This window comes from Lepidothrix coronata, unplaced genomic scaffold (genome assembly GCF_001604755.1).
Source record: "Lepidothrix coronata isolate B3197 unplaced genomic scaffold, Lepidothrix_coronata-1.0 Scaffold55, whole genome shotgun sequence".
NCBI lineage: Eukaryota > Metazoa > Chordata > Aves > Passeriformes > Pipridae > Lepidothrix > Lepidothrix coronata.
The window spans coordinates 2,048,841-2,065,333 of record NW_016690235.1 but is presented as its reverse complement, the minus strand read 5'-3'; the positions used below and the strand labels follow the sequence as shown (position 1 = coordinate 2,065,333).

Below are 16,493 nucleotides of genomic sequence, written 5' to 3'. Positions count from 1 at the left end.
AAGAGAGATATATATAAAACTTTTTGATGTATGCAACCACAGCATAAAGAACCTGAGCAAGTTGAGTCTAATATCATTAGGAGACTTTCAGAAGCAGCTTTCCTGTATCAAAAGGTAAAAGTTGCCATAATTAAACAAGACTGAACATCAGGAATAAACAGAACAACAGTGTAAACTCAGAGGACCTTCTTCAATACTAATAGACACTGCTGAGAGCACAATTTACACATGCAATTCCACAAACTGTGTGTGAATAGACATCACTTCACGTAGGACTTTGTATAACAGCTTTGAGGAAGTAGCCACCCCCACCCCGTTCTTTATTCAGTCCTTAGAGCCAGTAGCTTGGCACTTGTTCCACCAGGGAATTATTCCCCTCTTTGGAATGCTGCTGATTCAAAACGTTGGTGATACATTGTAAATGATAAGACTGTGTGTTCTAGAAAAACATCAGATGCCTTAAGCATAAAACTAATTATATAAAATGTAAAATTAGTCCCTGTATAACTCTCAGTTGTTGTCACAGTGGTAGGATAGGGAGATTAGAATAAAGAGATGATACACAATTCATTGTATTAATCATTTATAAACACGCAAGAGCACTCTCATTGAAACGGTATGTCTCTATTGGAAATTGCATTCTTCTTTACTTTTGCACCTTGTTAAACACAGATGCCAGAATTCTAATTTAGAATTCTATTCCAAATAAGCATTTCCTTTCTGCAGGGTGTTCTGCCTTTGCTGTTGGAAATACACGATATGCACTTGTGTGTTCTGTGTCAGAAAAGATACAGAAGAAAAGCCACATCTAGGAAGCTGTTCTGATTCTGGAAAGAAATGACAAACTGTGGTGAAGGTCAAACAGTTTAAGGAGTAAAAGGCATGCTTCAGAACACCATGCAGAATTGTGACTTCCATACCACACACTCTCTTTCTCTGCAAACACTTATCTATGCAAGACATAGAAATTGCATAATGAATACAAACTTTTTTCAACCTACTTCTCTTGTCTCTCCCTCCTTCCCTTCCCTCTTCCATTCCTTCCCTCTTTGCTTCGCTTCCTTCCCTCACTCCCTCTCTCCACTGCCTTCTTCACTTTCCTTCTTCTCACCCAAAATGTTTGTTACAAGAAATACCACTCATTAATACACCAAGTCGCAGAAGGGCAAATGTCCAGAGCAGTCCCCGGGCGGCGATTCAGACTGGACACGGGCGGTGCGGACACAGGCACTGCCAGAGCTGCGAGAGCCGGGTATAAAACAGAAAGGGTGGAGAGCGGGGAAGCAGCGAAACCCAACCAAGCCACGTAAAAAGCCCCAAACCACAAAAAAACAACACACAAATAAGAAAAGGCTGCTTTCGTGGCAGCTCGTCAGGCGAAGGAATGGTGGCACCGAGAGCCGGCCGCCGCGGGCGTGCCGTGATGCGCCGCCCCGCTCCCACGTGGCCGACCGGGAGGACGGGAGCGGCCGCGGCCCCGCGCAGTGTCGGCGCTGCGGGAGCTGCGGCCGCCCGACCCTGTGGGCACTGAGGGCCCCGCGGGCCGCGCTGAGGGCGCTGGGGGCGGAGGGGCCGCCGCGCCCTGCGGGGGCGGGCCCGCCCGCGCGCGGCCCCGCACGGCGCAACGCAGGCTGAGCCGCGGCGCCATGGGCCCGCCGGAGTGGCGGCCCGCGCGGCCAATGGGCGGCCGCCGCCTCGCCGGGGGCGGGCCGGGTGGGCGCGGTCGGGCCAATGCGGGCGCGCGGCGCCGCCAGCAGCCTGCGTTGCGCCGGGTGCGGGGCCGCTGCCGCGCGTGGCGCCGGGGTAGGCGCGGGGCGGCTGCGGCGCGGGGGGGGCGGGAGCGGCCGGGCGGACTCGGGACGGGACGCGGCCGCCCCTGGACGGACACACGCCCCCCGCCGCGCCCCCGCGGCCGCGCCGCCGGGCGCGGCACGCAGACGCACGCAGCCCGGCGCGGCGCGGCGGCGGGCAGGAGCCTGGCGGCGGGGCTGCTATAAATCTGCGGAGCGGTCCGCCTCCCGGCGAGGCACGGCGCGGCATCGCACCGCACGGCGTCCTCCCCCCGTGGCCCCCCGCGCTCTCCGCGATGCTGCAGTTGGCTCGGGTGGCGAGCCGCTAGGAAGTGACCGGCAGGGAGCGAGGGGGAGAGAGAGAGGGAGAGAGCATCTTTAAAATCGCCCTTCCATCCCTCTTTTCTTTGTTCCTTCATTTCTCCCTCCCCTCTTTTTGTTCCATTGGGTTGCGAAGGGAGAGTCGTCCTGTCACTCTCTCTTTTGAGTTCTCCCTTTTTCCTTTTTTTATTTTTCCATTTTTTTTTTATTTTTGATTTTTTTTCCGCCAGTATTGGACTGTCGGGGGTGGGGGAGGGAAAGGATTTTTTTGGTTTGGTTTTGGTTTGGTTTTATTTGCTTCCTTTTAGAACTGTCCCCAATTTAGCTCTTGTCTTGAGAGAACTATCCATCTGCCTCTTACTCCTTATTGGGAGAACTGCACCGTTACTTTTTTTTTTTTTAAGCCGAGGAGAGGAAGGTAAGTTGTGGCTTCATTCTTTCATTTATTATACGTGTGCGATAGGGTCCACGCTTCCCATTCCAGCGGTGCATGCCGTGTAGAATTACATTCATCACCTGTGTTTGCTCCGTATTGACACCGTTCGTGCCGACGGCGCTGGATGAGGCAGTTCGTGGGTATGGCAGCGTGCCCGCGGAGCTGAGTTGCTGGAAGTATTTGCAGCGTGGGGAGGGCAGCCGCTGAAACTGGGGGACCGCATCGCGGCCACGCAGGACGGCGTGCGCATCCCCACCTGGGCTGGCCCAGCTGTAAAGTTCCAGCGTCTCCGCGCCCCTCGGGCTCTGGATACGTCTCTTTGCGGGGAGCATCCGAGGGGACGGACCGGCACCGCGCGGGTGAAGGCAGACGGTATCACTTTGAGGAGATAAACCCGCATTTGCAGATTAGCCGGGATAAGGCTCCCCGCGCTTAATTGCATTAGAGCCGCACGGCATTTCGCGGCTTCCTGCGGGGCTGGGAGGCGGCTGCGGGCCACGGCGCACAAAGACGCGGCCGGTCGTATTGTCAGCGGGCGCGGAGGGCGGGCGGCAGGGTGGGGAGAGCCGCTGAGCTCTCCCGGAGAGAAGTCGATGACCGTCTTTGGAGAGGGGCCACGTCTTTTCGCGGGGATGAATAACCCGCCGGGAAAGGGGGCGCGTCCCTTTGTTCGGGGCGTCGGAGCGCTGCGTGGGCGGGGCGGCCCCGATCTCTGTCCGTGGTCCTACCGGGGTGGCGGAGACGCGGACAGCGGTCACCGGCGTGCGCGGGGGAAGTTTGCATCCGGCAACCGCGGCGGGGGTCCCAGCGGGGCTCCGGGCAAAGGAAGGGACAGGTCGTCCCGTCCTCGGGCGCGTCTCCCGTCCTCTCGTCCTCCTTCCCCGCGGCAGTGGGAGGGTCTGGGCAGAAGGAGGAGGAGGAGGCGGCGATGGTAAACGCCGGCGCTGCGGCGTGTGCGCTACCGGCAAGGACCGGCCCCGAGCACTGCTGTTGTTGTTTAATTTATGCCCAACACGTTATACCGTACCCACCTATTTCACGTACGAAAATAACTAATGTGAGAGCTGTATAGGCGAGGCAAATTGGTAGCTGAACGTGTTCCGTCGTTTCCAGGGACCGGCGGTGAGAAGATTTATTTTCACTAGTCTTTGGAGCGCCAGGAGGGCGGGGAGCACACCAAGCCATGCGCTCCCGCGGGGACAGGACTCCCCCTTCTCCCAGCGACATTCCCTCGGGCACTCGCTGGAGCGCTGCCCGCGCGGGATGAGCGGCCCGAAGGAGCGTAGCCTTGGAGTGCGGCTGCGGGGCTCGGCAGCCGAACCTTGCGGGGGGCGGAGGGAGGTTCCCCTCGCTGTCGGACGCCGCCGGGAAAACGGGACAGTGCTTTCGGAATGGCTAATGCCCGTGGCGGGGCGGGGGGGGGGCTCTGAGCCAGCACGGCTGCTCGTCGCGGGTCGCTCGCTCCCGCTGCGCCCCCCCGTCGGACGGGCGAGTTGCGGGTTCGTCTGCCCCACCGAGCCATTTTCGGAGAGGAGGCAGCGTCAGACCTCCGGGGTTCGGCATTTTACAGGGAAAGGCGGCTAGTCGGTAACCTTGGGGAGACGAGCAAGCATTGTGGGGGTCCTGCCGCTGACCCCACCGGGGACTCGAAAGGCAAGCTCCCGCCCTATCCTGCTCAGCGGACTCCGCTCCTTGCTCTCCCCAGCGCCCGCAGGTGCTCCGAGATAGTGGTGGCATAGGGCCCGCCCAGCCTTGGCTCCGCGGAGGGGAGCGGCCGCCGTGGGGTGCCCGCACTACCCGGGGGCGCGGCCCCGAGGGCGCGGGGCTTCTTGAGTGGCCGCCGGCAGCGTCACTCAGGAGGCGGCCAAGGGGGCGGGCTGTGGGGCCTTTATAAGGCAGTCACTGGGCCATTTGCCTTCTGGTGCCGCTAGCTTGGTTGCGTCGGTGGGGCAGGGGCTGCACCGGCATCACCGGAGCCATCAGGTGAGGTGGCTGCAGGGCGCTCCGCGGCTCTCTCGGAGCAGCAAACACCTTCCCCCCGCTCCGCTCGGAGCATCGGGCGGCAGCAGCGGTGACCGCGCTCCCCCGGGACAGCGAGCACGTGCACCGCCGGTCCTGGGTTGCTGAAGGAAGGGCAGGTGGAGGGGCAGGGGACGGGGCTGGGGCTTACGGGGAGACGTGTGGTCCTGGCCGCGGGACGGCGGACTCGCCATGGGGCGGGAGAGGAGAAGTGGAGCCGGAGAGGGCTGTATCCCACCCGGGGAGTGCGGCGGGAAGGGAGGCGGCCTGGGCGGGGGCCGTGGGCGCATGACCAGGGTCCCGCCTGGAACAGGGGTAAAACATGGCGCGAGTGGATCACCCTCTCCTGCTGCTGTAGGTGGCCGGGGGCTTTCCGCCAGGACCGGCTTGGTGCGGTGTCGGTTGCAAACTCCAGGATGCTGGTGGTGTTAGATCAAGAGGGGCTCCCTGTTGCTGGCAGTGGGGCTTTTTTTTCTGCGATCAATTCTTTTATCTCCCTCCTGAGTCATACTGTATGGGTTTAATCGCTTTTTCCTTTACCCTTTAGGATTTTCTGACTGTTTGCTCCGCTCCCCTCTTTTCCGTGTGGTGCTAATTGGGCGAGTCAAGTACCTGTTTCTCAGACAAAAACTGTTCAGTAAAGCCTTTGTTTAGTCTGCAGCATCCGCTGAATGATCTTTCACCCCACCTATTTCTTTAGTGTGGCCCTGCCACTGGAGCGTCGCTCCCTTTTTTCCCGCAGGCTGCAACTCCCCTTCCCCTTTGTCCATGCCTGACCTCGCACTAATCGGAGTGCTCATGTCCACCCTACTGTCTGTACCCACCCTCTGACCGCGCCCCCGGGCCTGGCGGGGCAGTCGAGGGGCGCGGTGGAGCCCCTCGGGGGCTGTCGCTGGCTGCGGAGGTGCTGCCGCCAGGGCTGCGCGGTGCCCGCCGCTCCCGCCGCACCGGTGCGACCGCGGGGCTCGGGGGGAGCCGGGCCGGGGGCGCTGCGGGGCTGTGGCAGCGCTCCCGGCGATGGGGAGGGGAGCGGCGACCCCGGCAGAACACCCGGTGCGCTCTGATCGCCGCACCCCGCCCTGGGGGGGAGGTGTGGAGGGTCCCGCCCTGGGAGTCGGCCCTGCCGGGTCTGAAAATTGCCGCGCTGGAGAAGAGAGCCGAGGGGGATGGGGGCGGCACGGTGCGCGCTTCATCTGCTTTTAGTTTATTTCGGGGGTACTTTGTGCTTGAGGAGGCGCGGCCGCCCTGGGTCTGGCTGAGCGATCGTCCCCCTGTCATCGCTGCTCTTTGTAGGGGTGTGTATTGCCCGCTTTTCTTGCCACTAGAAAAAAAAAAAAAAAGAATCCCGTTCCCACGTTGCGTGCGTGAGGAGTGAGTTGATTTTGTTTAATCGGCGTAGCTCTGGTGGTGAGAACTCCAGCAGCCAAGCAGCTTGGTACCCCTTTCACCTCTGCAACCTCCATGTGCGCCCATTTAAATACAGGTGTAACTTGTTAGGAGAGGAAAGCTGATATATATATAAAAAAAAAAGCTATCCAGAAACCACACAAAACAATAGGCAGCAATTTTTTTTTTTATAAAGTAGTCTTGTAGTTGATTTGATTGAAGTCTGTAAGGCTAAAAGGCATTGTTATATTTATGAAGTTTTGAAGACAGCTTTAGTAATATGGTTCAGTAGCTGCATAGGGCAGGACTTCGGGGGCTGGTTTTCTTAAACGCTATATTTGGTAAAGTGGCAACACCTGATGAGGTGGGTATTTCAGGAGATATGAATATTTTCTTGAAAGGTGGCAAGTTTCTGATTTTTTGGGGCTGAAAAACTCCACACCACTTGACTTGATTTGTGTCTGCTTTGATGGCCAGTTTTAAATTAAACCGAAGGAGCCCAGAAAGTGTTCCAGTAAGTGGGTACATGTTTGGTTGAGTAAACAGACACTGGGGTATTAGTTGGAGCTTCAGTTTTCACTTTTTTCTTTTAATCCCATGCATTTTGAAGCCTGAAGTTACATTCAGTTTTTTCATCCCTCTTTTATCTGACCTTTCAGAAATGTTGTGTTAGAGCTGGTAGCTCTAGGAGTGGACTTTGAAACTGGTTTATAGCTGTTATACATAAATAATTTTGTTTGCGAATACAGAGTTGGTAATTCTGTGTGCACTGTTTAAAATGGGATATTACTTAATCAGAGAGAAATACAGGTATTTGAAGTTTTGCTACGATATATGGACCACTTGTAACTATGGACACATACAAATGACCTTGAAACTGCTAAGGAATTTTATCACACGTGTTATAATCTGACAAAGTGCATCTTTAATGCCCCTTTCAAATGTCTTCTGTTTGTACCTATGTGGATATTTCTGCTTCAACAATAGATGTCTTAATTTTGTGGGTTTGTTCTCGTGGAGTGGTTGATCCTTTATATGTGCAGTGGAGATTCTAGTTGCTTTAGTCTTTGTGATGGGTACTTCGATATATTCCTGTTTGAGTAAATCTCTTATTATTAGTGTAATCATGCTAGTATAATGTTTCTGCATGTAAATTTATTGTGACTATACATTCTAATGCAAACGTTGAGTTTCATTCTTTTCTGGATTCATTCCACATGCTGGTTTTTAAGTGAGAGAGAAAGATCCTTTTATTAGTATTTTGTTGTCATTGATTTACTTGCTACCTCTTCAGAAACTGGGATCTAGCGTATTTCAGATTGAACTGGGTGATCCAGATGTTCTGAGCTGAAATTGTTCTAAATAGCCACTAGATCAGGAGCATCTGTATAAAAAAAGAGAGAAAACACTTTCAAATTATGTCCCAGGTTTCTGAATGGCAATATTCAAACTACAGTAGAGGCCTAGGCTGAGTTGTATTAAAGTTCTTGTAATAATAAGCTAGATTTTTGGGGGAACAGAGCTAAGCGTGCTTTATTTGGGGACTAAGTAGGAAATAGATGATATGTGATCTAGTGTTCTAAAAGCCCAAGGAATAGTTCAGCTTTTCTGTGCTTCTTAAAATAAGTCAATGCCACTGCAGAGGTGGACTTTACAGTTAAAAATAGTACAAGGATGCAAGCACAAGCTCCTTTCTAGTAACAGTGATGCTGAAATGCTGTTTTTATAAGTAAAACTTGCTGTCTTACAGTGTAATGACTTTTGATTATATTTGTGGCCACTGGTGTTCTTCATAGCAATAAAACTGATCCTGAGCTAATGGATAAACTGAGTTTGTGATGAATATACATTTCAGTATGGCTTTATTGCCATCTTTGCTTTTACTGAAATGCTTTTCTAATAGATGCTAGTATCTACAGAGGGCAAGTGAGTGTTATCAGCTGTTGCTAATACTTGAAAAGTGAGAGAATGTTGCCTTAGTGCGCAAAGATTTCTTTTCCTGACAGCCCTCAAATCAGTTAAAAAATCACAGCACTATCCAGTGTTTAGCTGATGGTGTTTTGGGTTTTGACATCTGTAATTCCCGTTCTGAAGGAAGATGCAACATGTTTTTTTGATCTGTTGCCTGTGTAAATCTACCTAGTTTGATTTACCCAGAAGGATTAGTTCTAGACAGACTGGTGTTAGGAGAACTTGTAAGTTTTAGCTACTACAGCTGGTGGGGCAGATCAAGATGTCTTGTGGCCTCATCCTTGTTGAAATTTTGAAAGCCATCTTGAGTGTATTGTGGCTAAATAACATAGGTAGGGTTCCTTATGGATTCCCACTGAAGCTCAGAGAAACTGCCAATATTAAGCAAACTGCTTTTGCCCAGTAAGCATTATTGTTAATTTGTAGGGACTCTTTGTATCTAATAACTTTGCCACTGAACAAATAAATGTAATGCTAAATTTGACAGTCTCTGATCAGAGAACAGCTAATTGTTGGTTTTCGTTGTGTTTGGAAGTGCATGTGTTTCACACAGACTTTTTGGCATACAATAACTACACGTTGGGAAGATGACCTCAATGAAACACTTGGCTTTCATAGTGTTTTTGTATGGAGTGCAGTTTTTGAGCTTTAAAACCAAGTGAAACAGAAACAGCTCATGGCAGAAATCTTAAGCACGCTTTTCAGAAGCTTATTTAAGGATTCTAACCCCACATTAAGTTTTTGAAGTAGCTCACAGTCTAAATCTGACTTGGCTGGCAAAATATGTGGAGTTTTAAGAGCAGTAATTATGTAATGTGAAAAACTGTAATGGGAAGGTCTTACTTGCATACATTTGAAAAACTCAGGTTGGGAAAAAGCTGAAATTTTCCAGATGGTGATTAAACTAGTACCGCACTATTTCCTGTTCTGTCTGAGCCACTGTTCCTCATGGTCCTCCTATACTTAAGCAACAGGTGTTTTACTTTGTTTTAGTAGTCATAGTAAGCCTGGATGTAATCAGGGTTTGAAAAAAGCTATATTTGCTTAATAAAAGTTGAGATGAGAGTTCGGTGTTTAAATGTGCTGGCGGTGAGTGCACCAGCCTAGGATCAGTTCCCATTCTAGGAAGTTCTAGACTTCACTTTGTAAAACATCGGTGATGCTGATTCTCCATTCCCTCACACAGTCCTGATATTGCTCATGGCTCAAGTAGTCCGACTGGTGATTAGTAACAGCTAAGAGATTCTTGGACTAGATGAGGCTGTCAGAGATTGCGAGAACAGGTAACTTGGATTGCTGCATTTAGCAAAGAAATAGGTATATCCTAGTAAACCTGCAACAGCTGACTATGACTCAGAAGCTAGAAAATACTAAAGTGCTGAGATGTTGTACTGTAGTCTTAAGATGCCTTCCTGACTTCTTCAGCTGATCATGGAGTACAGGTAAAAGTGTTATACTGTGAAAATAAACTGAATTGCTATAACATACTGTAGAGTGTGTATATGCAGTTTTGTGAATGCTTACTGCCTGAATACTGTTGCAAAACAGTCCACACAGAGGTAGGAAAGGGTATTCAGGGTGTACTGTAATATTCACTGTGTTGACCAGCCTTTCTGGTAGGTTTGTGCTAGCTGCATTTGCTTTCAGAGTCATCAGGATGAGTTTCTTTAACTAGGTACTTACTCAGATTTATCTGAATAAGCTTTATGCATTTTTGTGGAATGAAATTGCCATTGCATGACTGCAGGACTACTGACTTCAAATCTTGTGGTCAGAAGTGAAATTAGTAGGATTTATTTTACAGAATGGATGAACAGAGTTGATTTCTTGGAAATGCAATTAAATACTTGGAGACAAATGCCTTAATCATTTTAGCTTGTAAGGTTTGAGAGGAGGAGATTCAGCCATGGAAAGGGAAAAGTAATGTAAATTCAGCTTCTCTACCAGTAGTGTCCTTGTTGATTGTATTTTCCAGTACTGTTCTTATATATTTTTTCAGGAGTAGAATTATGTTCAGAAGGGGGTCATTGGAGTCATCTTTCCTGTGTTTTTTTGGCTTTTTTTTTTTATAGTTGCCTGTTGTTTGTTATGTGTATTGATGAAGACTTACGGCATATTACCTGAAGTGAGGTAGAGGAGGAGGCCTGACAGAAGGTACTTGGATAGTCTGTGCCATTTCCACCTTGCTGAATTGCCGTGATGACGTAGTGATTCCAGTGGTTTTTTCAGGTACTTGGACTGTACCTGGGGCCTCTGGTGGTCTAGTGGTTAGGGTGCAGGACTCTCACTGCTGCGACCCGGGTTCGATTCCCAGCCCCCCGGGCAGATGGAGCTTGTCAGCCCTGTAAGGCAATCCATCTAAGAGAAGGTCACTCTAAACAAACCTACGTCCTGAGACCCTCACTGCCACTGTCCAAGCTTGCTCGGCCCCAGCAGATGAATCTCAGGATTAAAGGGTGGGCTCAGTTCAGCGCACGCTGTGTCTCACCTAAAAAATCCACTGCGCAGGCTCGAAGGGTTAATGACCTTTCCCAAATCTTCGCTTGCGAAGACTGGCCATTAGGACTGTACCTACATGCCGTGCGTGGGGCATGAACATTTGAAAGGGGGCTCCTTAGGCTGGCCTTGTCTTTAATTTCAGAGTCAGTAGTGGATACGTTCCAAACATTAGCATTCGTGGTATCTAAATGGAGTTTTGCAGGGAAAAATATGTTTTTGACAGTGTTGAACCTAGACCTGTCTCTCTGTACAGTGAGATTTGGGCAGTCAACCTTTGCGAGTAGGAGGCTGCAGGGTTATGTTAACAGTGAGCTAACGTAACAAAAACAAATCTTCATGTAGACAAAATCGGGTAAGGATTTCATTATAATGTATCTTGTTAATAATAGATCTATAAAATGCCTTCAAGAAGTTAAATTCACTGGTTTAGATTTGTTGCAATGGATACCAAAAATGAAAAAATAAGTACCTAAACATCAGAAAAAGGGGCAAGGCTTTGTATGCCTACTGTTGAAACTTGGCCTTGTAAGCTTGCCAGTTCTGGGTTTTTTAAGTGTTTGTGGCATGTGATTTTTAGCTTCAGTACCAAAGTGGAGCACTCCTTCAGTTCTTATTTGTTATTAACTTATTTTCAGGGTACCTCTGAATGCATTCTTGAAGTTAGTCTTCTCCCTTACATGCTGTAGACACCACTATGCCTGGACTTAAGCAACTTCTTTGGAGAAGGGTGTGCTGAATGGCCTTATAGCTTTTGATAACTCATGGAACAGTGGGGCATGAATGTACTTATTTACCTACAGAAGTAGTTAAAGTTCCTGCAACGCTGCTCCAGGTGACCCTGTGACAACTGCATGCAAGCGGTGAGGAGGAGAAGGTGGTCCCTTGAATCCCTGGTCTGCTAAAGAGTGTTTCTGGCAAGGAAGATGAGTGCAGGAGGGAGTAGGTACTGGGGCCATCCCTCATAGCAGAGGAGGAGATTGTGAGTGCAGTGTTTGGATTTCTGAATTTTCTTTGAGCATATATGTGCATAGCCATTGCACTGAAATGGGTAACAGATTGCAGGAATGCTAGTAGCATATATGCCTTCTTTTTATGTTCCCATTTTAGTTTTGTAATGGACTCTTTGTTTCAGTGCCATCCATTTCATTTGTCCTGTTGAAATGCCAGAAAACTACTGCTCTGACCTCTGTTTTTATTTATCCATTAACATTAAATATGCATCAACTCAGTTTAAAGGCAGAGTAAGATCTTGGGATTTATTTAAATTTTCTGTATCTACTGTTTGTCTCAACTCTTGAAGCCAACAAGCATAACTAGAGGTGAACACTTATTGGTTGTGTCACAGTTGATTTAAGAAGAGCTTTTAAATCTTTTAAAATTATATCTTAGAATTGTAATACCTGCTATAATTGTAATTAAGGCATTATTTTTATCTCTAGTAACGTGTAGAAATCTCATCAGACATCCTGCTGTGGTTCATTTCTGCCCAGATAAGCATTAGAAGCTTCTTTCTGTTTCCAAAAGAGGGATAGCTAAAGTCATAACTCTAAAACACCATATGCTGCTTGTAACAGACTATGTATGTACTGCTTGCATGCAGTGGAGAAGAAATTAGTTTATTAATGAGTGAGCTTTTTAATTTTGATGTGCTTTTACCTTGAACTGCAAGCCCAAATTGAGATCGTGACCTAAAACTGCTATTGCTAATCTGACCAGAACACCCATTCTGAAGGGAACTGGAAAACTGCTGACAAAGTGAACTGCATAAAGTGAAGAAGACTTTAGAAGCTGCTTTTGCATTCAGATAGCTAAACTGTGAAACTTGGCATAGCAATAGCACTTCCCTTGGACTGCATCCATGGTTGAGATGTTGGTAGGCAAGATGAGAATTACAGCCTCATTAACCAACTGAGTAGCTGAATTTTTTCTGTAACAGTTGAGCAAACTGAAAGAAAATTTAATGGAGTCATGCTTGTCTTTTGATAGAGGCTATTTTTATAAGGAGGTGGTTCTTGTAGTGAAATTCCGCTGAACCAATGCAGCTGAAGGATATAAAACTAGCCATCGTGGTGGAGACCAAGGCTCTTTTTTTTTTTTCTGTTATGCCTCTGATCAAGGATTTCTTTGCTGAAATTATAACTGGGCTGTAGGGTTGTTTTTTTTTTATGTGGAAGATTTTGTGTGCAACTCAGTGTCTGACATGGTGACTGCTTCCACCTTGAGCAGTAGAACACAGATGACACATTCAAAGGTTTGAGCCACCTCATTCAGTGGAAGATGTCCCTCCTTATGGCACAGGTGTTGGAACTAGGTGATTTAAAGATCATTTCCAACCCAGACCATTCTGTGAGTCTAGGAGGACTGCATCTCTGAGGGGTACTTTCTGCATGAGTTTGTTAGCATTAGGAGAAATGTAGATTTCAGTATTAATTATTAGGTTTGATAATCTAGTATTTCAGTAGTAGCTGTTAGAAAAGAAGTAGATACTGCAGACTTCTGCTGTGGTAAAAATACAACCTGTTTTTCTTTTGTGGATATGGCTTTTTGGATCTTTACAAACACTGCATGCTGTGTTAGCAAGTGGAGTAAGCATTACTTGTTTTGAAACATGTTTAGGTGTTCTGAAATGAGGGATGTCAATGTTCCTAAAGAAATTCTAAGGGAAATTGCCTGTCTTTGGTGTGAATTGCATAAAATGATCAGGTGCATCAGGTTTCCTGTTTGAAACAATGCATGAGAACAGAAAAAGAGTTGATAGTTTCTGTAGGAACAGTTTCCCTTTTTTAAATTAAATGTGCAGTAGCAGATTTAACTTACACTTGTGCATACCAATTTTGCATAATCTTTGCATGTCCTGAGTGAGTGGCCAAGATCAGGGACCTAACAGTAGGCTGTTGCTACTACTTGCTCAAATATTCAAGCACTGAAAATTAATGATCATCTAATTGTAGCTGTCTTCCTATTTGACTTGCCCTTTTGAAAACTGATTTATGTATCTCTCCATGACTTGCTTGACCTGAGAAGGCTTGTGCTGTTTTTATCTGAATACATTTTAAAAGATCTATCTGTTAGGCTATTAGGAAGAGCTGTAGACATGTGATTTTAATCATGTTTAGTCCAAATTAAGAAAACGATGAGTAAATGGCTATCAAATGCAGTACACGTATGCAGGACTTTACATTGACCTACACAAATGCGTGTGAAATGGTACACTCATGTACAATATGATAGTGCCTGGGCAGCTTTGAACACTTGAATGTGAATGGTACATGTTTGCTGTGCGATGTATATGGACTGAAGAATTAGTTCATTGCTGCTTGAAAAATATGGAAGTTATACAACAGGATTAATAAATGGGAATAGGAGCATCACTTTCTTGAAATGTAGAAGTATTGTGGATGTAGCAAAGAGATGAAGATACTTTTCATGTTTGAATGCAAGATGAATAGTTTGAGCTGTGTCTGTGACCCAAATTTGTGAACTTGTAAAGCTAATCAGCCTCCTGAGACATCTGTTTAAGGTATGCTTGACTATATGTAACTTTTAATGCTCTTTGAAAACTCTGCAGGTGCTGGCTATAGCTCATGAGGCCTTTGGTTCCAGATGACCCTTTCTTTCAGGTACCTGTTAGTCATGTTTTTTCTTTCCTGACCTGAGGGAAATGATGAGCTTACTTGCAGTCTTATGACACTACCATATTAAGTCAGTGACAATCTCCATATCGAAACTTTGGTGGCTTCATCATGCTCACTTTGTGAAACATTTAAAAAGATTTGCTTTAAAGCTTGTGCTGCAGGATGGTCTATTCACTACAGAGATTTTGCCTTCTTTTGACTTGAAGATAGATGGGTGGACAAACACTGAAGATTCTTTCCAAATCCTAGGTGATAATGTTTTTTTTAAGGCCTTCAGGTTTGGCCAGGGAAGTGATGCACTCTGTCTCCTAACCTGAAGAATTATTTTCTACACCTTTTTTAACAAAAAAATGTATCAGACCAGGCTGTGAGCTACTGGGTCAAGAAAAAGTGTTCCCTGAGCAATTTCCCACGGGTCACTCCTCTGTATCAGTCAGTTTGAGTTGAAAGCCTAAGCTTTTCTTGAAGCTCCTGTTCAGAAATGGATGCTTTGTGTAGCACAAAGCTAGATGGGACTAAATAATAGTGAGAAGCTATTTCTATAGAAGAGTGGTCTCTATGGCCAGTTTCTACTGTAGATAGTTTTTGAAGTAGGCTAATTCCTTGCTTTTTCTTCCATGAGGGTTTCTAAAACTAGATTTTCTTCCCCTTACTCTTGCCCCTCTCCAGCAAAATAAGTCATCTGAAGATTGAGGGTTGAGATTGATTTAAGTGAGCTTGGACATGCCTTATTTTTAACCAGCTGGTGTTGGTTCCCATAGAGACTGTTTGGTGTAGCTGGTGTGTGACAAGGAGTAGAGGTGCCTCCCCTTTCCCAAGCCCCCTCAGGACCTACTGTGATGGTGTGGGATGTACTGAAGAAGTGACAAAGCCACTAGGAGGAAATTCTGGGCTTGAGGAAGCAGGGAGGAGAAAACACCGTAAGTACCACTGTACCATCCAGATCTTGCTTCCCTGAGGGAGCAAGGGCAAAATGACCTGTTTCAGTCGCTGAATTAGTTTGAAGTTTGGAGCCGCAGTAATGTGGGGAAGATGATCTTTGTCCAGTTGTTTCGCATGCTGCGTGTCAGTGAAGGACATCACATGGTGGTAGGCACCCAGATGGGGTACTTAGGCCCAGGAAGATACTTGTGTTACTGCTTATGTAGCTCTGTGCTGGCTGAGAAATAAGGGGTTTTGTTCAGAGTCTTAGCAAACTTCATAAATAGCTAGGGTTCTCCTGAACACTGCAGGAAAGCAGCAACCAAGGAGTCTTTTCCAGGAAAGCAGCAACCAAGGAGCCTTGAAGATTTTGAGGAGGACCTGGAAACTTTTTAGTTGGCTGGTGCCAGTCTGTGTCTGGACTTGTGTGGGACTGTCTCTTTAACTTCATCTCTGTGGAGTTGTAGCTCACTACTTCGGGTGTCTGAGGCAGGGTTTTGAGGCAGCATGAGTTCTCTGGGAAGAGGTCCAGGGCTGTCCTGTCCATACTGGACACGGTCAGTGCCAGCCAGATCCGCGATGGTCTCACTGCTACAGAACCCAGCCAAGCCTGTTGTGGAAGTCTGTGGTGCCTCTGTGAACACCTGCTTAAAGGACAAAATGTGGGGAGTGGGTGAAGAAGACTGATGGGGGGGCAGTGTGAGGAAGCAGCCCTGCAAACACTAGGTTCAAAAGAGGAGAGGAAAACTATGAATCTCCTGGGCTGGGGTAGGTGTAGTCCTGCAGCCTGGGGGAGGTGGCCATGGAGGAACAGGCTGTTTCCTGCAGCCCATGGAGAGGACTATGTTGGACGTGCACTGCAGCCTGTGCTGCAGCAAGGGGGATGTTTCCTGCTGCTGGCGGTTGAGGGCCCTTGCTGGAGCACGGGGTAGAAGCATCTGTAAGCCTCTGTCCTCCTCACTTATTGGGTTGTGGTGGGCAGGAGTTGGGAATGAAGGATGGAAATTGATCAAAGGAAGATGGGAGTGGAGGGAAGTGGAAGGTGCTTTAATTTTGCTTTTGTTCTTACTAGCTAAATCCATTTTAATTTGCAACACACTAATTTCCCTCAAGTTGAGCTGATTTTGCCCATGACTTTCATTGTTCAATGGTCTTTTTCTTGACCCAAGAAGTTTGTCATCCTCTTTTCTCTCCTGGCTGGTCCTGTTGCAGAGTGGATGTCTGGCAAGGCACCAGGTAGGTCACTAATCAGTGGCTTAGTCTGTCAGAGGGCACTGAATCTCTGAAAAACCAGGTGTGTACTGGTGGCTGGATGGCTAAACAGAATGATAAATAAGGGTGGAGATGGCTGTGCTGTCTGTTAAAATGCTTGTGAGTTTTAGGTGTGTGTGCTGTAATGTTTGCCTGCCTTTGAGATGCGGTTTCTTCAAATTCTGTCACCTAATTAACAAGGAATAACTAGGCTTTAAACTGGACCAGGAATATGCATACAGGGTATTATTAGTGAAAGACTTT

At 47.7% G+C, this 16,493-nt stretch overlaps 1 protein-coding gene across 12 annotated transcripts in view; it reads left to right on the top strand.

Annotated features, from left to right (window-relative positions):
- The window catches only part of ELAVL2 (ELAV like neuron-specific RNA binding protein 2), a 110,768-nt gene that overhangs the window by 19,885 nt on the left and 74,390 nt on the right, over positions 1 to 16,493 (top strand). For 2 of the 12 annotated variants that reach the window (XM_017816417.1, XM_017816411.1), the window contains exon 1: positions 2,050 to 2,529. The exons of 4 other annotated variants lie outside the window; for them this stretch is intronic. The gene's annotated coding sequence lies outside the window, so the exon portion shown is untranslated. Of the gene's footprint in view, positions 1 to 1,760; positions 1,804 to 2,049; positions 2,530 to 4,429; positions 4,531 to 16,493 lie in introns of those variants that run through there. 6 more of the 12 variants (XM_017816415.1, XM_017816408.1, XM_017816421.1 and 3 more) reach the window with 6 other exon arrangements.